The sequence below is a fragment of the Phoca vitulina genome, unplaced genomic scaffold (assembly GCF_004348235.1).
Source record: "Phoca vitulina isolate PV1807 unplaced genomic scaffold, GSC_HSeal_1.0 scaffold8, whole genome shotgun sequence".
In the NCBI taxonomy this organism is placed as follows: domain Eukaryota; kingdom Metazoa; phylum Chordata; class Mammalia; order Carnivora; family Phocidae; genus Phoca; species Phoca vitulina.
Window position 1 is genome coordinate 15,892,771 of NW_022589711.1, and position 22,379 is coordinate 15,915,149.

At 33.9% G+C, this 22,379-nt stretch overlaps 1 protein-coding gene across 3 annotated transcripts in view; it reads left to right on the forward strand.

Moving 5' to 3' along the window:
• The window catches only part of CADM2 (cell adhesion molecule 2), a 1,086,523-nt gene that overhangs the window by 670,479 nt on the left and 393,665 nt on the right, over positions 1–22,379 (forward strand). The gene's annotated exons all lie outside the window — the stretch shown is intronic.

Sequence of the window (22,379 nt, forward strand, 5' to 3'; positions counted from 1 at the left end):
AGCTTAGAAAAGTAGAAATTCAAACAATTACTTACCTTACATGATAGATGGCCTATTTCCATAGGGTTACACGTCGATAGAAACAATCTGAATTCTTACAAATAGCTTTTATAGATAAATGTCCCTCCATCACCACAAATAATGATTTGGGGAACTTTTTTTTTTTTTTCTGGTGGGGGTGAGGGGAGGAAGAGTGGCAGAGAAATAATTTACTATATAAGCAACACAATATATTCTGTCTTTAAAGCCTCTATTATTTTCTTTATGATAGATCAAACACAAATTCTACATATAATTCTAATCTTCTTTTATGCACTAGACTAATTTATCATCCTGAAATTAAAAGAATGGTGTAAATCTAAGGGACATACTAAGAATAGGATATCTTTATATACTTTTACAGTAGTTTCGTTCATTTAGAATTGCTATCATGATGTGTTTTTTTTTCTAACCTTATTTACAGATTTTTCCTTAGAACGTTATCTTGTGCCATCTTCTACAAGTTCTCTTAGCTGCTTATTGTAGTCAATTCTTCCTCTGAGTATTTACTATTTTTTAATCTTTTCCCCTTCAACCAATATTAACCTAAACCTGCTGACTTTATTTTCTTCCGCTGTTTAAACAAAAATATGTAGATCAAACTTATGATGGTGATTCTAATCATCATCCTCCCCACTCAATTCTCCACTGGGTTTTAAAATCCTCATTGTATTTGTTTGTAACCATTGTCATAGGCTACCGGTGGGGGTCAGGCCTGACTCACATGTCTCTTATTCTTGGGTCCAGTCTGAATGGTCAGCAGGTTTTGGAGCAAGTACTTCCCACGGTGCATGGCAGGAGTGGGAGAGGCCAAGGGAAATCATACAAGCACATTTAAAGCTGCTGGTGTGGCAACATGGTTTATATCAGCCCACATTCCACTGGCCAAAGAAAATCAAATGCCATGTCCAAAATCAGTGTGGCAGTGAAGTATATACTATGAGCAGTGAGATTTTAGTGTGGGCTGGGAGGGAAGGAAGAATCGTGAACCAAATGTAATTCACCCCAACTAGTAAGAAGGCATTTCATTACTTTTCATTGCACACGTTAACTGCGTACAACTTCCGCTTGGCTTCTAGTGCCTAAATTGGTTTAATCTGATGGTGTTGATATTAATTTTGTTTTGTGAGAGGCACATGTCCTTTTAGGTTTTCAGGGTTCAAGTTTTTTGATAAAAATATATACCTTCTTGGGGCACCTAGTTGGCTCAGTTGGTTAAATAATCGCTCTGTCTCAATCTCTCTCAATCTCTCTCTGTCTCAAATAAATAAATAAAACCTTTAAATATAAATATGTTATTTTGACCATATAAGGATCAATATCAATGCTAGGCAGACTTCTCTGTCCATATGAAAGAAGCAGATTATAATCACAGAAACAGAATGATACAGGCACATGATATTAAGTGTGAGATCCTCGGGTTGAGAATACACAGAGGGGACTTAGCTGAGAGAAGAGAGGGTGAGATCAGAGAGCAGATGGCATGGTTAGAGAGACATCACATTCCTCTCATACTGAGTTCTTATTTTGTGGGAACTTGTTTTTTTATCAGTCCTACACTGGAAAATTTTTAAAAATGAACCACCAAATGTCAATTCAAATGACATTAATCACCTACTAACTTTAATTTATAAGACAACATTTTCATTCATAGCTCTCTTTTAAACAGTTATCTCAAGGCTATTTTATTGCAGGGTCCCCTGAGTGGCTCAGTCCGTTAAGCGTATGACTCTTGGTTTTGGCTCAGGTCACGATCTCAGGGTCATGACATAGAGTTCTCTGTCTCGCTCCACACTTAGCAGGGCATCTGCTTGAGATTCTCTCTCTCTCGCTCTGCCCCTCCCTCTGCTCTCTCTCTCTCAAATAAGTATTTTTTTTTTAAGACTATTTTATTGCATGAGTAGTCCAAAGGTTTAATAAATAGTTGGAGGTTTCATAGTAGTCTCCTTTTTCTTCTAAGACAAGTAATTATGGAATCATTGTGGATCATTTGGAAGCATACTCTCTACTAAGGAGAAAGAGTTAAGTGTATTGCTTTATTTTGAGACAAGTTTTCCTTGCTATTTATAAGAGTGGTTTCAATGGCTACTTCGTGGTTTCATTAGACAATTATCAGAAGTGTTGGCTTAAGGTCAACTACTTTAAAATTGAAATATTCATATATTGCATAATTCTTCAATATTGATTTGACATTTGAAAACACTAAGTAGCAGGACATTGATTCATGTATAGAGATTTACTTTGTAACAGATATTCATGATAGTTTGAGAAGTTACTTTGCTTAAATATAGACAATGTATGTGTGGTAATACCACCTACACTAAGGTTATTTGACAACAGTTATTTCAAACTTGACCAATTTCTAATGAAAGTCCAATTAATTTTAAAAATTCACATTTGTAATGTTATCCCTGACTCAAGCCAGACTATTTGACAGTTGTGGACCTGGTACATAACGGGTTGGCTCCTCATCAAATGCTTTTATACAAGTTCATCTTTGCATTATACGCTTGCCTTATATGGAGGGACACATCAAGAACCAATCATCCAAACTGGTCTTTAAATTTACTTTAGGGACTTGTAGAGGTTATAATCCACTGCTTTGGTTATATTGTTCCTTGCCTATGAAGATCAACTGGAGAAATGTTTTTATCTCATGAATAATATTTATTGTGAGTCCATGTAGTAGATTGGGGAAGAGGATGAGTGCCCTAATCAGACAGATGCAGGTTCCAATATCAGCCTAATGTTGGACAACTTTCTTACCTTTCTCAGGTTCAGTTTCCTCACCTGTAAAATAGACGAATAGATACCTTACTCTCCTCACAGGATTTATATGAGGAATAAATGAAGACACATTGACCACATAAGGTAGTTAACAGCCCCGTATTCCCTAAAATTGCTCAATAAATAGTTTTAATGCTGCTGCTGCTGACATATCTTACTCCCTGGAAACTCAAATCCAAATTCTTTATCTAACTTGGGTAATTTGGCAGGACTTCAGCAGGCATTTCTATATTTTGTTTCCTCTAGTATCATTTTATTATTCAATTTCTATTTTTGTTTTGCTATTTTTTAAAATCTTTTACTACATTTGTTTTCACAGATTGTCTTGAATCTGTAGAGATGCATGGGCATAAGTAGATAAGTATTACATGGTCACCTTAGCAATGAATAATTCCACTTAAAGGAATAAATTGTTTTTAATGCATTCTATTATCCATTGAAGAAAAGCACCTATATACCCCTTTAAACTTGTGGAAATGAGCAGGCTAAATGTGCACCTCAGTAAAAATGTCAGCTTTTGGAAGTGTATCACTATGCATCGTACTGACTGGCAATGTTTAAAATAATGTGAAAACGGAGAAGATTTAGCATATGAGGGAAGGTGCCCGTAATAGTTTTTCACTTTATATAAACAATAAACTCTTATCCTGTGCTGTGATCTAAAGAGAGTTTACAATGGATTTAGGTATTGTGACAGATATCAGAACAAAGTTGTTTCCTGTTTTACTTTAATTAAAAATAAAACACTGAGGGGCGCCAGAGTGGCTCAGTTGGTTGAGCGTCTGCCTTCGGCTCAGGTCATGATCCCGGGGTCCTGGGATCGAGTCCCACATCGGGCTCCCTGCTCTGCGGGAAGCCTGCTTCTCCCTCTCCCACTCCCCCTGCTTGTGTTCCCTCTCTCACTGTGTCTCTCTCTGTCAAAAAAAAATAAAAATAAAAATAAAAATAAATAAATAAAACACTGATTTTAAATGGTTTTTTTTATGTATTGCCCTCAATATTTATATTTAAAATGGAATGAATTGACAGATACTTTGATCCTACTTTTATATTTATGAAACCTGTCATTCATTTTAGAAAATTGTATATAAAGCAAAATTCTTTGAAATTATACAATGCTATTTTAAAATCATAAGGTCAGGGGCACCTGGCTGGCTCAATCAGTTAAGCATCTGCCTTCAGCTCAGGTCATGATCCCAGGTTCCTGGGATTGAGGCCCACATTTGGCTCTCTGCTCAGTGGGGAGTCTGCTTCTCCTTCTCCCTCTTCTCCTCCCCACCACTAGTGCTCTCTCTTTCTCTCTCAAATAAATAAATAAATAAATCTTTAAAAAAATAAAATCATAAGGCCAGATAATTCTAAACATGTATATATTACTCTGTTTTAATAAAAATAAATTTTTGTCAGATTTATAACAGATGCTTAGATATTAAACAGATATTCTTAATTGCTTTGGATAAAAACATAAGTAGAGGAGGGCGCCTGGGTGGCGCAGATGGTTAAGCGTCTGCCTTCGGCTCAGGTCATGATCCCGGGGTCCTGGGATCGAATCCCACATCGGGCTCCCTGCTCCTTGGGAGCCTGCTTCTCCCTCTGCCTCTCTCTTTCTGTCTCTCATGAATAAATAAATAAAATCTTTAAAAAAAAACAAAACATAAGTAGAGGAGTATTATTTTACATGATACATGTTTGGAGATTTGCAATTGCAGCATGCTTTCTAGTTAAATTGAAAGGTCATAAGAAAGGAGAAAAGATTAAATGATATCAAAGTGACAGCTCACCTTATGACAATAATTATAAACATCGTAGTTAATATGAATATAGCTGATCTATCAATTCACTCTTAGTCATCTCTGATGTCCCTTCAGTAGCAGGTAGTATTGAAAATGTTGAATTAAACAGTTTAATTTACAATGAAATTAAATGAATCTCAGTAGAATAAATCAAATGTCTCACCCATGAAGGGTAATTATCTTTCTTTTCCTAAAAAAAAAAAAAAAAAAACATGACTGAGTTATGTCTTCTCACACTTGGAAAGAAATGGAAGCAATTTCTAGACAGATATTTATAGCCCATCATTAAATTTTCATATTTTCTTATAATTTTAGCTGATATTCTAAAAATATTGTCAATAAAATAGTAATCACTTTGCCAGTTAATGTTGATGGTAGAAAGCTTTCTTATATAGTTGAAAAATATCAATTATTAACTCAAAATCTGCAATTTGCAGGAACTGTAATTATTACTTGGAGTATTTTTTTCTAACTTTTAGCATTGTGAATTCTATCCTTAATGATCCCACATTTTTCCCCCTTTCTTTTCTTAAAAGCAGTAAGAGATACATGAAAGAGAAGCTGAAATTGCCTGCTGGAATATCAAGTCAGTGCATAGTTTGGCTTCAGTCACTGAGGACAGAAATGAAGCCTGTTACTATGGATGATATTTAACCATCATAGCTAAAGGCCCTGGTCTTTCAAATAGTTTGTAGAGACTGTAGGGTAAAACTGGAGAGGCTTTTTATTGAACAGCATGTAAGAATTTGGTTAAATTGCTTTCATTAGGCTTAGTAAGAGATCTAAAAAAAAGCCTGCCTGACACTTTTAAAATATTAGCAATGAAGTAAACTTTCATCATTATTATTATTATTAGTTATTATTACTATATTATTATTTTATAATATAATTATTATAATTATTATTTATTATTAATATTTCATTATTATTATTATTATTATTACCCTAACCCTTCTTTCCTGGTATGGTTCTCTGCTCTATTTCATTATTTTGTGGATGTTTGGAAACCTTCTGTCTGGCACTAATATTCAGTGTTGTTCAGAAGGTCGGTAAAATGACCCTCCTCTTACTGAATATAATTCAGTTCCCAGAACAATGACGCTTTCTTACAGATGCTGGCTTTGTAATGCTTTCTGCTTCCTTTCTGAAACTCCTTCACCTTCTCTGCAGAGATGCACATTAAAGACTACTAATTCCAACTTTGTAATGCTTTCTGCTTCCTTTCTGAAACTCTTTCACCTTCTCTGCAGAGATGCACAGTAAAGACTACTAATTCCAAGTGGGTCCTGATGTTTTTCCCAGAAGGTTCTAAGTGTGTGGGTGTGTGTATGTGCGTGCATGTGGATATACATATACATCCATGTGTATGTATACATTTGTATATATATGTACACTTACGGACATATATACACATATATGCATACGCCCACAAAGGAACTACCTATAGATATGTACAAGTGATACTTTCTATAGCGAATGTTAATTAATCATGTTAGAAAATAGAAAAGGCTATTTGAATCAAAATAGTATAGCCGTTTTAGTATTCCCTATTGTGAGCCTGTGAGATGGCCAACTGTACAGCTACGGCGTATGAGAGAATCATTTCTCCAGGGGTGCTCAAGTGAAGAGAATGATGGCTTTTTTATGCACTACCTCCCATTCTGTTACTTAAAACTTGGTGGACAGAAAGAAAAGAGAGAAAAAGCCAACAACAAAACAAAGCAAAACAAAAATACTTCAAAAAAAGGAATGTACAATAAAGAAAACGTCAGCCCTCCAACAGTTCATTTTTCATTTTAGTTGGAAACGAATTTTCAAGTTTTTATTGAAGATACCAACTCGTTAGAGAATTTGAAAAATTGCATGCAATCAACTCTGGTACGGCTACAGCAAACCGTGATTGCACATTGGTATGACTCTTACTGGATTCCCCAGATTTTTCTCATCCTGGTATGGTTCTCTGCTCTATTTCAAAATAAACCACTTGCAAACACTTCCCCAAGCGCTGGAGTTGTTTGAGTGTTGGGCCGAACAGTCTGAATCGGTAGTAATAAAAGCATCAGCAGGATTCATTTGCAGCCTCCTGCCGGGAGACACTTTACCTTCCCAGCTCAAATTATATTGAGTCACAATGAATGAAGAAGTGGATCCCTGCCAGGGAATAGTTTGTAACTTGGAAAAGTAGATATAATTACATAATAATTCTGCCTTTGCAGAAGGTGGCTCTGCTTTAGAAGTACCTGATGTTATTTACAGCTGTTACTTGCAGCTCTGTTTAGTCATCGTGTTGGTGTATCATTCAAACCCAAGAATTTTATATTCTTTTTATTTCTACTTTACTGCTAAACAAAAAAAGTAGTGGCATCTATTTCACTCCTGCAATCCATCTAGGATTTCAGCATCTTAACTCCTAATACTCTGTTGCAGGTTTTACTTACTGATCACAGCTACCTTTTCATAGTCTCTCATTCTCTCCTTCTCCCTCTCTTTTTCTGTTCAGACATTTGCTTGCCGTAGGATTTACCCGCATGCTTTACCTGCATAAAGTTTTATATATTTAATGGCAGGTATCCTATAGCAAGAAATAGCAAATGCTCAATGGGCTATTCCATGGGAATAGTTTAATTGCATCCACAGAGTTCTTTAAGGGCATGTCCAAATTTTTTTGGGTTCTTTGTCTTTTATTTTTCTCTTGATATTCCTAAAGTTAAAAGCCACAGAAGTAGTGTATCTTTATTACTCTAAATTGTCCTAGTCTCCTAATGTGGCATAACATTACATTAATTAAGCTCAAAACATAGTAAAAAGGATATATTTGAAAGAAGATCTTGCTTGATTTTAGACTTGAGAATTATGATTTAAAAAATACTTATGCATTTAGTTTTAACAACATAAAAAACAATAATTTACATACATGTAATAGCAATCTCTGTGAACTTCAGATTATATATTATGGGCACACATATATAAACATACATATAAATTTTTAAGTAAGTGTTCAAAGATACTTTGAGATATCTTGTGGATAGTACTTCAATGATAGTACAAAGGATAATAGAATTGAATTATCATTTACTATTTAATGTGAAACTTATTTCGGCTTCAGAAACAACACTGATTTTGTCAACAAAATGGTGGGCAAAGTCTCTGCTAAAAGAAAGAGACACTAACGTGATACAGTAGAGAGTAAAACCCAGCATATGCTGATGATAGAGGGAGTAGAAAGGAAAATGACCTAAATAACAACACTGAGAACAATTTTTGGATGGGTTCAATTTTATAGATGAATAGATGTGAATTGTTGCAAATTAATAGTGTTTTATTCAAAGCAGCTTGCAAGGGAGGTGGGAGATTAAAGCGATGGTGATGATCTATGGCCTCAGTTGTCAGGCATGCCATTAGACGGCTTGCACATATTTTATCATTTAATCCTTACAACACAACTATGAAGTTGATGTTTTATGAGAAAGGTCCTTTAGACACAGAGAGGATAAGTAAATTTCCCCAGGTAAACATCTAAACTGAGATGACCTGTAAGTTATCCAATGCCTGGCTAATATGGAAGCCTACCACTCCATACATTCACAGTGGACATACATTCCATATATTTCATAGATGCCCAGTGAGCTGGAAAATCGCATAACAAAATTGGTTAGAGATGAGCAGATTGGTTGTACAACTCTGTTTTATTAAACTTCTCAGGTTTTTTATTAACAATATGGGAATAATGAAAACGATTTCATAGGGTTGTTTTGAAGTTTAAAGAGTTAATTTGTGTCAAGTGGTCATTAAATATTTCTTTTTCTCTACTGCCTGGTATCTGTAGGGATTTGACATTACTATTTATGATGTGAATAATGGGAGTAAGAAGACCTAATGTTCTTGATCCACTTTAGATATTTGCAGCATATTTTCCCTGTAATGTTTTATCTATTATTATTTATAAGTGGGGTGATTATGTGAGACTCTGGGACCTGGATTTTTGTCATGCTCTGCAAATTCATAGATTTGGGAGATTCAAATATTCCCTGGGTTGGTCTCTTTCTCCTACCCTAGCCCTTCTTTCCTGGTATCTTGAGATTTAATTATGATGAATTTCCTTTCTGACCCATGCCCGATAATCTTTAATCCTGTATCTTGCTGCACGGAAATGAATTTCCCCACACTCTTCAAATTGGCACACACTGACTTCTGATTCAAGATTTAGTTCTAGGATCCTTTTCTGTTGGAAACCTTGCCTGGCATTACTCTCATCTTTACATTGTAGGAACAACCATTCCTCAGAACAATGGTTATTAAATGTTCATATGCATAAAAATCATCTGAGTAGATCATTAAAAAATGTATATTCTCAGGTGCCATCCCCAGAGACTAATTCAAAAAATATGTGATGAGGTCAAATTATCTGCATTTTTAACTAATGAGGCAAATGATTTTTATACAGTCCCAGGATCATACTTCGAAAAACTCTACATTAGGAGGAAATGTAAAATTTATATCAAGAATTACTTTAGAATAACTCATTAGGCACTGTGTGTGGCATTAAAACTAGATTTACTAAGAAATAAAATTAAGCATTCACCTCTTGAAACCTCTAAATGCCAGTTAGGTTTTCACCTTTCATCACATTTCTCCATATAATCCCCTCCCCACAGAGCAGTCAGAGAGATCTTTTAAAATATCAACCAGATCTCCTGCTTAAAACCCTCTAATAGCTTTCTATTGCCACTAGAAAAAAAAAAAAAATCCAGACCCCTCCCTTGGCCTACAAGGCATGTTTAGTCACTTCCTATCTTTCTAGCTATATTTCTTAGCATTATTTCCTAGTTTAAAAATATCCTTATCAACTGGATCTCTTTTTTCATTGCTCAAAAACTCATGCTCACCATAGGAATTTTTGTTCTCCCTATTCTCTGGGCAGAGATCACCCTTCTTTGTAGACAATTGCTCAGTCTCATCATTTCAGGTCTCTGCTCAAACATTTTATCTTCAGAGAGGCATTCCTGAACACCCTACCTAAAGCATCTCCCACGTTTTCCAGCCCTTGTGCCTCCTACGCCACAGGATCTCCAGTACCCAGGACAGCAGCTGGCACATAGGAAGCTCAATAAACTCACATAAGGCATGTGACAGAAACTCTATTCTCTATTACCTATCTATAAGATATTCTATTGATAACAGATTTTTAAGCCTCAAATATCTACATTTGTGTATTGAAATAAGTCTTAGGCCAACTTGAAAAAGGGCATACTAGGCTATAGGGGCTCCCATAGTGTGAATGAATGTCTCTTCAACTTGAGCCAGCAAGTGAAATTATATAAAAATGCAGATAAGGGAAATCAGGTGGGAAGGAGGACGTTAACAAGACAGTCTCACCCTAAAATTAATTTGTCATTGAAACAGCTATTTTCCTTATAAAAGATGTGTATACCTGATCGTTTAATGTTTTAAAACAATAAAATTCTAACAATTTTGAATTTAAGTACTTTTTGTTATGTATTTTTACCGATAGAAATTATGTTTTTAAAACAACAAAAATAGTGGGGAGATTTTGAATAATCAATATTTATCAAAACATACCTTTGCTCAATTGTTGTTCAATATAAATATCAACATATTATAGTAGTGTTTTTTGATTCCAAGCAAATTCCTGTTTTTGTTTCATTAATATCTGCCAAATACTAACAAATTGACTGAATCTTATTCCTTTAGGTCAATGACTTGAAAATTTGTATGATAGCTTTGATTTTGTTATGCTCTGCTTTTTCTCTATAAAAATCTTAAATGACTTCTAACATAAATTAAGCAAATGAGCAATAATACCAAAGTCAGAATAGTATATCATTTGATGAGCTGTTTTGTGACCCGATACTTTTATGGAAGAGACTTTTGTTGGCTGAAATAAGCAAAGCTTTTTGGCTGGTTCTTTAAAATATGGCTAATTTTCTCTATCACCATATGGTTTGTAACTTCAGCCATAAGTGCAGAAATTATAAAGAGCTAAATTTAGACTATGCCCATGACAGCAACACATTCCGAGATTCCCATGAGGTAAATGTCTTGCTTTTATTACTCCCATTATGGTACACTTTTGTGAGTATTTTGGAAATTTTCCAGTGCCTACAACAGGCCTCAAGTTCACAGTCAGTTTTTTGTTTTTTTTTGTTTTTTTGTTTTTTTTTTTTTAACAGTCACAGCAGGGACAAACTTTTCTTTCTTCATGGGATTTTGACTTGAAATTACATCTCTTAAAAATACAATGTATGTGTTTTTATGGAAACTTATTGTGAGCTGTCTTACCATTGCTTGGTAGAAAAGAGATTAAATTGAGTATTGTCTTTCTTGAAATGTATTGTTCATTCAGATGGCAATGCTTGGATATCTAGTGCAGAATCTTAGAAAATCAGCATAGTAAACTATTGTCAAGTACACACATTATTCATCAAATGTATTGACAACTATAGAAATTTCCATGGTGAAGAGCAGTATCAATAAATGCAATTTACTCAGTTTCTCATGAGAATTCAATCTTGATTAATCATAATGTTTATGGTTGAGTAATGTTTGTGGCTGTGTGTTACCATTAGTTTTTTTGTTGTTGTTACTGTGATCCTTTTTGTTGTTAGTTATAAAACTGGTTTCTAGATTTATCATTCTAAGTTTGTTGTACATTTTCCCATATGATTGTTATATTCTTTACAAATTTAGTTGAAGATAATGCATTTTTCATTGATAATATTAGCGTTTTTCAAATCAGGAATTGCTACTTTCTGATTATATAATCTAGTATAATGGTAGAGTCATTTAGTTTCTGTAATCCTATATTTCCTAATTTGGAAAATGGAGATAATAATTTCTATCTCAGAATACTATGAGGCATAGTGGTTTTGAGAAGTAAATAAGATTACGTATTAAGTTGAACCATATGAAATTGCCAGTGAATATGTCAGTGATTCTCGATTCTACATAGTATCAGATTCACCAGGGGTATATTCAAACAATATTAATGTCCAGGTCCCAAAACAGACCACTTAGATTAGAATTGGTAATGGTGGAACAAAGGCATAAGTATTTCCTTAAAATTCCAAGGCGATTTTAATATGCAGCTAAGGTTAAGAACCACTGATGTATGTAATCCTTTTTTTTTTTTAATAGAATCTCATAGTTTCCACTTGCATAAGGCCAATCAACATATGGACAAAATGACCTTCCATATAAAAGGATAAATAGACTAAAAAAGGAGAGGAAGAAAAAGTTTTTTAATGAGGCTGCAAAATGGAAATGTTTTTAAATGTATTCCAATTTAATTTTATGCCATATAGCAGTTAAAGATGGACCTTCCCAACTGAGTGGATGATAAAACAGTGAACAGTGGTTGTTAGAGAGTCATCAATTCCACCTGATTTTTGACAAAATGAATGAGGCGATATTTTAATTAAGGATGAGTCCCCCAAAAAGCAGCTGTGGAAGAGTATGATCAGCATTTGGAATAAAATAAATAAATAGAAAGGAGAACTCTTTTAGTCCAAATTTCAGGGCTCTTTAGATGGGAGTTAGTCTCCTTTGCCTGAGACTGCTTTTAAGGGAATTCTGACATATAGAAAAGAATCTAAATGAAGCAGAGAAGTTAGGAAAGTAGGAGAGAAAAGAAGCATAAGGCAAAGTAATTAGGTATGAACCAGCTATTTTCAATAAATTGCTAAAAATGCACTAGTACTCTCCTCATAGGTCAAGTTGCTTATAAAGAGAACATTTAACTTAGTGCATTAAAAGAAATGTAAACATATGAATTCCAAAATGTTATTATTTCATATAGATGCATATCTTATGAAATTAGTGGATTGAATGATGTACTAAATTCAGGGCATTGCCCTGGGATTTTCTTTTTATCTTAAATATTGTTTTTAACTTATTTTCATTTTCTACCTCCTTGTAAAAGAAGTGCATACAGTTGCACCTAATTGCTGTCACTGATTTATTAGTTTTAGATAGCTTCCCAAAAAGAAACTGATTCTGTGTAGCAATGTACGTAAAAAGGTTGCAAATTACTGTTAAACCAAAATTGAGTTAGTACAGTTTTACATTCTTTGGCCATTTTAGCAAACCATTGTTTCCTGGAAATTCCGGATGGACATCTAAATAATTGATTTCACTGTGAATAATGTAGTCTTATCTCTATGTATGTAAGCATATATATCAGAGATATATACCTACCAAGTTGTCCATGTGGTTTATCAATCATTCATGTTGGATATGAACTTATAATTTCAAGCTTCTTTCTGTTAAGACAAATGTAGATTTCTTGACAGAAATTTTGTGGGAAATTTAACAATTTCATAGATATTCTATGTTTATGCATTTAATTTTAAAACAAAAGATTCACTATTTTTTAAAGTGTGTCAATATGTGATATATATATCAAATATATATATATGTATTTAACAATTTATTTCAAGAATTTGCAGCCTACATTTCTTGATCTAGAAAATAGGGATTATAGCACTTCCTACATCATAGGAATGTTGTGAAGATCAATACAGCTTGTTCTAAAACTCCATTGCTATATGGCTTCGTTTTTTTTAAACATAGTCTCAATTCAAATGATAATAGTGTCCTGCCTGATGCACAAAAATTTCCCAGGACACAGGCAGTAAGAGGCACATTCAGGAAGAGGACCTAGATCCTAGATCCTCTTTTTCCAATTTTTGAAATATTCTCCTATATCACACTGCCTCCACTTTTCCTCATGGTAAAACATTTCTAAATGGCTAAAAAAAATGCTATTACAGAGTTAAGTGGAAATACTCCAAAGGCTAGGCATAGTAGCTTCGTGAAAGTAGTTTTTAAAGACTATTTTTTAGTCATATTTCTAAGATTGATGCATACTTGATAAAACATTTTTAAGGACATTTTTTCTTTAATCTTTGTCCAATACTTTGCATGCTCCAAATCTTACAACTAGGAGGGGAAAAAAATCTTTGAATTAAGCATTTCCTTTTCACCATTTTAGAATTGTCTTTTTCTTATTACATTAGTTAATGATGAACTAATTTGCTATATCATGCTGGATCTAATTTAGGATACAGCAAAAAAATTAAGTGCATACTGTGTTATAAATAAAATAAACACTAATTTACAATGCATTCTTGTTATTTTGATTTCAATCTGGGAAAAATATGTTAGTGAGAAATAATTCATTTATTAGTTCATTCAATAAGAAATTATTAAATACCTGTTATATTTTATTATATAATTTCTTTAATAGGCAAAATAACCAACAGTTCTCCTGAAACCTCAACATTAACCTTGAATTCTCCACTTTTTGATACTATTTCAGTGCCAAATTGCTTGACCATTACATGTAATCATGTATATTCTCTCTTTACTGACACATGTGTACCTGTGTACAGAAGTAATATATCTTCTGAAATAAAGACATGCAAGATAATTCTCATGTTGTTATTAAATCACTTTGCATAAACTATATCTTAATATTAATCAAAATTATTACTTAATTCAATTCATAACTTTTTTATTTACTATGTTCTAGGTCTTGAATTAATTTCTTTTGCATTTAATTTTGATAAAAGTCATAGGAAGAAAGTATTGTTGAATTTAATTTTTCAGAAGAGATAACTGAATTTCCAAAAGTGATTATAACTTACCCAAGCACTTAGTAAGTGAATGCAATATTAAGACTCAGATGCATGCATGACTTCTGATTTCAGACTTATAATCTTCCTACCCTTAAACACTGCATCCCTAAAAGAAATTTAACATATGAAAGAAGAGGTATTTATTATAAATCTGTACATGAAAGCAAGCCTAGAACAAAGCTCCTAGTCCAACAGAATCAAGTCTAATCAAAGGTACCAATGCTTCCCACAGCCAATAGCCATGTGTTTTGTCCTATATTTTCTTGATCCTATATAGGAACAAGGGGAAATATAATCTTGTAAATAACATTTTTGTAGAGTACAATTCCTGTGACCAAAAAAAAAAAAAAAAGACTGTTTAAAACAATGCTTCCTTAAGGAGTTTTACTAACAGTTAAGAACTGTTTAGTGAATGGTAATTTAAAACTATGACTATTATCTATTAATTGAATATGTAGATATTACAGATGTCTCTTGAACTCTCAGGCCAGAGAGAATATCCTTTGGAGGATTTCAATTTGAAGGGAAAGCTATAATTTAAACATCTATATACGATGTATAAATTTCAAGGTACATAAAAAAAGTATTATATTATGAATAAAGAAGTTTAATTCTGGACTTACTCTAAAATTATAATATTTCATTTCTGTATCTCTTAAGTCCTTCTATCAAATAACCATCTCCATAAAATAAATATAACTAAAGTTATAGAAACCTTCAAAATATATTTTCAAACATTGAATGTTTGCTACTTGGCCAAAGTTATGACGTTTAGGACAATAGCCATTCTTTTCCTATACATTCTCTTTTTATGCTTTAGTGGAACTACTTGAAAGTTATATTTTAAGAAATTCAGAGAACATCAAGGTTTTAAATTTACTGCATATCAGAGATACTTGTGCTATACTTAACACAGAGAATATTCTAGAGTATTTTTACTATAAATCTTTTTTTCCCATATTCTTTATGAAGGTTATTTTTAAAAGATAAAATTTGAACTATTGGATGTTTCTTAAATTGTGTTTTCAGTGCCTTAAGTGTTCCATATATATCTTCTGTCCCTGAAATTTACTTTCTTTTTAAAAGGAAAGTTTTTTTTTTTCTTTCTTTAATCTCCAAATATCATATCAACAACTCACAGGCATGCATATGTAAACTACATAAAAAGACATTAGGATTTTTTCTCCTGTAGTAGTTTCCAAGATATTTTTCCCCAAGGTTAACTTAGAAAGTATTTTTTAAAAAGGAGAAAAACTAAAAGCCAATACACTGAATGGGAGAAAATATCTGCAAATGACATACCTGCTAAAAGGGTTAGTATCCAAAATATATGAAGTATTGATAGAACTCAACATCCAAAAAACAAATAATCCAATTAAAAAATGGACAGAAGACATGAACAGACATTTCTCCAAAGACATACAGATGGCCAACAGACACATGCTCAAGATCACTTATCATCAGGGGAAGGCAAATCAAAACCACAGTGAGATACCATCTCACACCTGTCAGAATGGCTAAAAACAAAAAACAGAAAAACAAGAAATTGTGTTGGCAAGGATGTAGAGAAAAAGGAACCCTCTTGCACTGTTGGTGGGAATGCAAACAGGTGCAGCTACCCTTCTTGGGACTCTTTCAACTCTTGTTCAGACTGTTTCTTTCTGGTTCATTTTCTATTGCAGGTGCAGTCAGGGGTGGTAGGCTGGGGGAAGAGAGGGCTTTCAGACCCAGCAGGCCCTGATGTGTTATGTATATATATTTTTCAAGTTCTGTTTTTAACTGAAAAGCTTTGGGCTTGATTCCTAGCCCCATTCTGTAGGGCACCAGGTGATTTCAGTTCCTTGTAACCCAGCTGTCAGGAGGTGCTCCTGTGCAGGCAGATGCCCTAGGAACCGGCTGAGCCCCAAAGGCTTCTGGGGGATGGAGCCGGAATGAAGGTGAGACTCCATTCCACCTGTAGTCCTCTGACACTGGCTCCAGCCTGGTCCCTGACCCCCAGACAACCAGGTTTCGTTTTGTACTTTCCTGTCACAAATGCTGCATTATTTGTTCTTAATTTTTTATCTCCATATTCTAATTTGTGCCTATGCAAAAAAATAAATTATGACCAGGATTAACAAAATTGCACTACCATGTATTTACTCAAAGAATGCAAAAACACTAATTTAAAGGGATACATGCACCCCTATGTTTATAGCAGCATTATCTTCAATAGCCAAATTATGGAAGCAGCCCAAGTGTCCACTGACAGATGAATGGATAAAGAAGATGAATAAATATATATATAATGGAATATTATTCAGCCAAAAAAAAAAGAATGAAATCTTGCGATTTGCAATAACGTGGATGGAGCTAGAGAGTTTTATGCTAAGTGTAATAAGTTAGGCAAGAAGGACAAATACCATATGATCTCACTCATATGTGGAATTTAAGAAACAGAACAAATGAGCAAAGAAAAAAAAGAGAGAAAGAGATAAACCAAGAAACAGACTCTTTATTTGGGGGGCGGGCAGAGGTAGAGGGAGAGAGAGAATCTTAAGCAGGCTCCATGCCCAGTATGGAGGCTGACATGGGGCTTGATCTCACAACCCTAAAATCATGACCTGAGCCAAAATCAGGAGTCAGATGCTTAACCAACTGAGACACCCAGGTGCCCCCAAACTTAATTATAGAGAACAGACTGATAGTTACCAGACGGGACATGGGGGGATGGGTAAAATAGTGAAAAGAATTAAAGAGTACACTTACCATGATGAGGACTGAGTAGTGTTTAGAATTGTTGAATTACTATATTGTACACCTGAAACTAATGTAACACTATATGTTAACTATAATGGAATTAAAATTTAAAAACTTAAAAAAAGGGGAGAAGTGGAACACTTTTTAAAGCAATGATATTTGTGGGGCACTTGGGTGGCTCAATCGGTTGAGCATCCAACTCTTGATTTCGGCTCAGGTCACGATCTCAGGGTTGTGGGATCGAACCCGGCATTGAGCTCCATGCTCAGAAGGGAGTCTGGGGATTCTCTCCCTCACTCTCCATTTGCCCCTATGCTCACTCACACTCTCTCTCTCTTTAAAATAAAAATAAATAAATCTTTAAAAAAAAAGCAATATTTGTGATTCTAAAGGTAAAAGTTACAGAATAAATTCCTTGTAAGAGTAAATAAGAACCAAAAATTATTTTAAATTTATGGTTATGAAAACAAATTCATAGTTTGCTTAAAAAGTGACACATCAAAGATGTTATAAATAATTTTTTTCACTTTGAAGTCTGTTACAATATCATAGGAGAAAATAAGTGGATGTCCTTGAAGCATTCAAAAGCAGAGATGTGTTAAAATAGTTTACAGTCATTAGAAATTTTGGAAGAGAGTTATTATTCACCATTAACTATACATTGCACACTGCACTTATGTGTGTTCTCTAATATGTTACACCGTACATGAAATTCAGAACCAGTCTTTAGTAGATATGAGGAAAGTTACTGGCTTTGTGAAACTTTTTTTTTTTTTTTAAACACAGGCCTTGACTTTTCCGGGTATCATCCTGTAGAATGCTCCATATACTGGATTTGTGTTAGTTTCTTTATGTTATCATTTAACATTTTGCTTTATATTTGTGTTTGATAGAAACTGGCAGAGAGGTCTGTAATTACCTTCTAATTTGGTTTCTTATTAAACAGATAAATACTGTTGATACTGTTTTATTTGTAATTTTGAGTGAACAAGTTTTCCTCTGATGTATTTTGAAAGAGGATTTTGATCTTAAGGAAAATAGAGAGAAAAGATGCCATCCGTAGGGATGAAGGATTTAGGGTAAAAGCAGAGGGTATCAGCAATTTTTTTTTCTACTCATTTTGACTGAGGCTTACCCTAATAAATATTTAATTGTTTGGAGGAAGGTAAAGTGTCCTAATAGATCTAATCCTGAATCCTGCAGTAAAATGTATAATGACCATAGTAATTCAAAACAAGACAAGAATAAGTGACATGAAAAGAAATATAAAATATTGAAAAGGGAATCTTTCTGCTTGACTTCCAAATGTCTTTATAGTCCAAAGTCTTGAGAAAGAAATTTGACATAAAATAGAAATGGAGGTTAACTCTTGTCTATTAGTTTATCATTAACTAATTCAAAGTATATTTAACAAACACCTACTAAGTGCCAGGTAATGTCTTAGCTGCCCTGAAAGAGCCTCATTCCTCAATGTCTTCCATATTACTTTTCGGTCATCTGTCTCTGCTATGTGCTCCCATGATGCCCTGTGCATTTCGCTACTATAGAACTTATCACTAAATATTGTAGTCATCTGTTTGTTTCTCTGTTTTCCCTCCACTGGTCTGTGCAAACTTTTGCACTACAACATATAATACCCTATCAATCACAATTTCTAAAATGTTTGTTGAATGAATGAGCAAAGTACAATATTTGCTTTATGAAGTGACCACAGGCTCACAAACCCTTCTATAATAAGATTCGAAACAGGGGCATTCGAAACTGCGTGGCTCAGTCAGTTAAGCCTCTGCCTTCAGCTTAGGTCATGATCCCAGGTTCCTGGGATCAGGCCCCACGTCTGGCTCCCTGCTCACTAGGGAGCCTGCTTTTCACTCTCCTCCCTGCTCGTGTGCTCTCTCTCACTATCTCCATCTCTCTCTCTCTCTCTCAAATAAATAAATAAATAAATACCTTTAAAAATAAGATTCAAAACCCAAAAAGAGTGGTGCTTGAAGATTATTAGAGATTACATTATGAAAGATTTGACAACATTTATATAGAGGAAATTACACTTAGGTGATAGTTAACTCATAATCAGCTATTTGCCAGAGCTGAAGAGGACAGGTCAGAATTCCATATATTGATTAGGAAGCTACACGGTATAAAAGAGTATGATATTTTTATAGAACAAGAGATATGGTGTGTCTGGAGCATAGGACTGATGGGCTGGGAATGCATTTTGGGACCAGATTATGAAGGGGTTTAGACATTATGCTAAAAAATCTGGCTGTTTTCCTGAAGGTAGGAAGGTATCAGTGAAGGTTATCCAAGTTAGGTAAAAGATCATTCTCTAGCACCTTAGAAGATAAATGAGTGAAAAGGAAGTGTTGGGGGGGGGGAAATCAGCCTATTATGCTTGCATTCCAAACTCAGTTAAATATCATTTGAAGAGTCCAGCCAAGGAGGTGACATTATTAGCCTGCGCTCAGAACCCCAGTAATGAATTAGGCTACTAAAACCTAGCTTTATAACTTACATCATGTTAGAATTTAAATTAGAGCCTCCACCACAGCATTAAATGTCATGAACATGTTATTGTTTTAATGTATTGCATTTGGGCATTTCAACTTCTAACCTTGGTTGTTGTTGCTTTTTTATTAAAAAAAAAAAAGTTAATATTAGGAAATACTATGTTTTTCCAGTTCAGTTAACCATCCATTATATAAAATTCTCTTTTTCTGCACAATGCTCTCATCTCTAGCATCAAAAAACACATAGAACTACAGTGAGAAAATTTTATAATAGGTTGGCTTAAAAATACATTTCCTAATAACATGGTTTTCATGTGAAAGAGGGAATAATTACAGCTGGGCATCTTCTAACAAGACTAAAATCAGATCGAAGCAGGCTACATTCTTCGTCTTAGGTTAATTTTCTCCACAATTTTAGTGTTAAGAGAGGAGGAAAAAGTCTGGTGTTTTTATCTAGCAGAATTATATCTAATATTTTAAAGAAGATATTTTTTTTAAACCTCTGAGTGGCAGGCATATTCTATATAGTGGCTGAAGGATAGGTATAAATGAGGTGTGTGCCCTTGGGACATTTCTGGAGCTTTCCATCTCTTTGACCCTCAAAAGGAAATTTCAAAATCCACTTCACAGAGCTCTGATGGAAATGTACACATTAAAACAAAATAAAACAAAAAACAATGCTCATTCATGCATTTGGCAAAGATTAATGGAAGACTGCTAGTGTTTGCCTTGCAGAGTTGTATGGAGAGTGTCTCATCATATTTTGATGCAAAAGCATTGTCTAATATTATGCTACAATTTCTGGTTAAAATGGATATTCACTAGTGAATTCATTCAAGAGAGAATATGGAATAAGCCCAAATTTGGACACAATAAAGACATTTGAACTATAAATCTATGAGTCATTAGTTTACTACTAAAATTAACAGATAAAATGGTAAAATATTACATAAGGGAAAAAATAAAATAATGATACAGAAAATGGAAGTAAATAAAAATATCAACCTCATAGCAAGGAGGAAGGATAGACTAGAAAGTTTTAAAAGATATTGAAAAAAAACACTCATCATCTTTCCTTGATTTCAAATAAATGTCAGAAAAGAATTAAAAGATTTAAATTATGATGGTAAAAATTTTAGGAAAAAATTCAAGTGCCTATTATTTGCTCCGATAACCTAACTTTACAAGATAATTGCCGAAAGTTTCATATAACTTTACTTGTGAAGATACTGCTTGGAAATGTTATTCATGAAGCAGTAGTAATAATGAAATACCTCCTAGAAAGATGATTCATTATTCAGTGAAGGACAGTCAAGCAATTTTCAAGTTGTTTAATTGTGATAGGAGCAGAAAGTGACAAAGATAGAAGAAACTTTGTTACAGGGTACAATTTAAATATAGTTTTTAAGAAATGACTGGGAAAGACATTTTCCCCTGAAATTAGAACCAACTTATTTGCCTCACTTTCTTTTCCATGGTGTTTCATCATAATGTTCTCCCTTGTTGAATTTAAATGACTGTGACATTCTTTTTCCTACCTTGGCATATTTTTCAAGGAGATATTGTCTTAGGTATTAATAATTTTTAAGCATGTTTTAAAATATTGGTTTTAATTGGAAAAACAATTATAATATTGATTTTTCATGGTTCAATTTCCTGGCAGATACTTCTTCTGCAAACTGCTGTTGACCATAAAGACAAAATTGTGATTTTTGAATTATATTGTGCTTGTTTAATGTAGCATGTATGCTTTCTTGGCTCAACGTGGGCTGCTTCACAAAACTGTGTAAAACTGGCTTCTTTTTATTCTCCAGCACGGGATGGTACACTGCATGCATAATTCAACTTGTTGAAGCATCCTAGAAAATTTTTCTTTATTGTTAAAATTGTAGCAACAAGTAGAAATTAATTATTTGTTATAACACAAAGAACTTTTATGCTATATTCCCAATGTTGTTTTACACTGAAGTCTTGATTTGCAAATGTGAGTGAAAGATTGACTTTAAATATCCAGAGATGATTAGCTGCCAGCTCTAATCAAATTGAGAAGTAATTAGCAAATCAAAACTTGATTAGCTCTTTGCTTGATTTACTAAAATTATAGTTTATGCAGCTTAAATAATGGGGGAGGGGACTTGTCTGTACTTCAGATACAGTAGTCTACAGTGTTGAGGCAAGAGAGGAGCTCACAACTTTAAGTACTTTCTAAATTTAACAATACTTTTTGTTCCTTTGTAACATTGGAAACTACACTTTTCTGGAAGCTTTGTCTTGTTACATATAATACAGTAAGTTAGATATAATTTAACCTCTTAAGGATCATGTTTAATATATGTGGAGCCATTGTTTAATAATGAATAAGTCATGTTTATCCAGGATTTTTGGATACAGAAGACTTGTAAATTGTGCCAATGCTTGCACTAAATTATTGGATATTTAAGATTTAGGAAAAGGGAAACAGTAAGCCAGTGTATTAGTCTTCTGGGGCTGCCATAACAGAATACCACAGTCTAGGTGCTTTAAAGAACAAAATTTTATTTACTAATGATTCTGGAGTCTGGTAGTCCCAGATCAAGGTGCCAGTAAGTTTGCTGTCTGGTATAGACTCTCTTCTTGGATGGTAGATGGCTGCCTTCTTCTGCCTCCTCACAAAGCCTTACTTCTGTGCATGAGCTATTGGTGGGAGAAACGTCTAAGGACTATTCTCCTTCTCATTAGGACACAAGTCCTACTGGATTAGGGCTCCACCCATAAGACCTCATTTAATCCTTATTACCTCTTTCTACCCTATCTCCAAATACCATCACATTGAGGGTTAAGGCTTCAATGGGTGAATTATGGAGGACACATTTCAG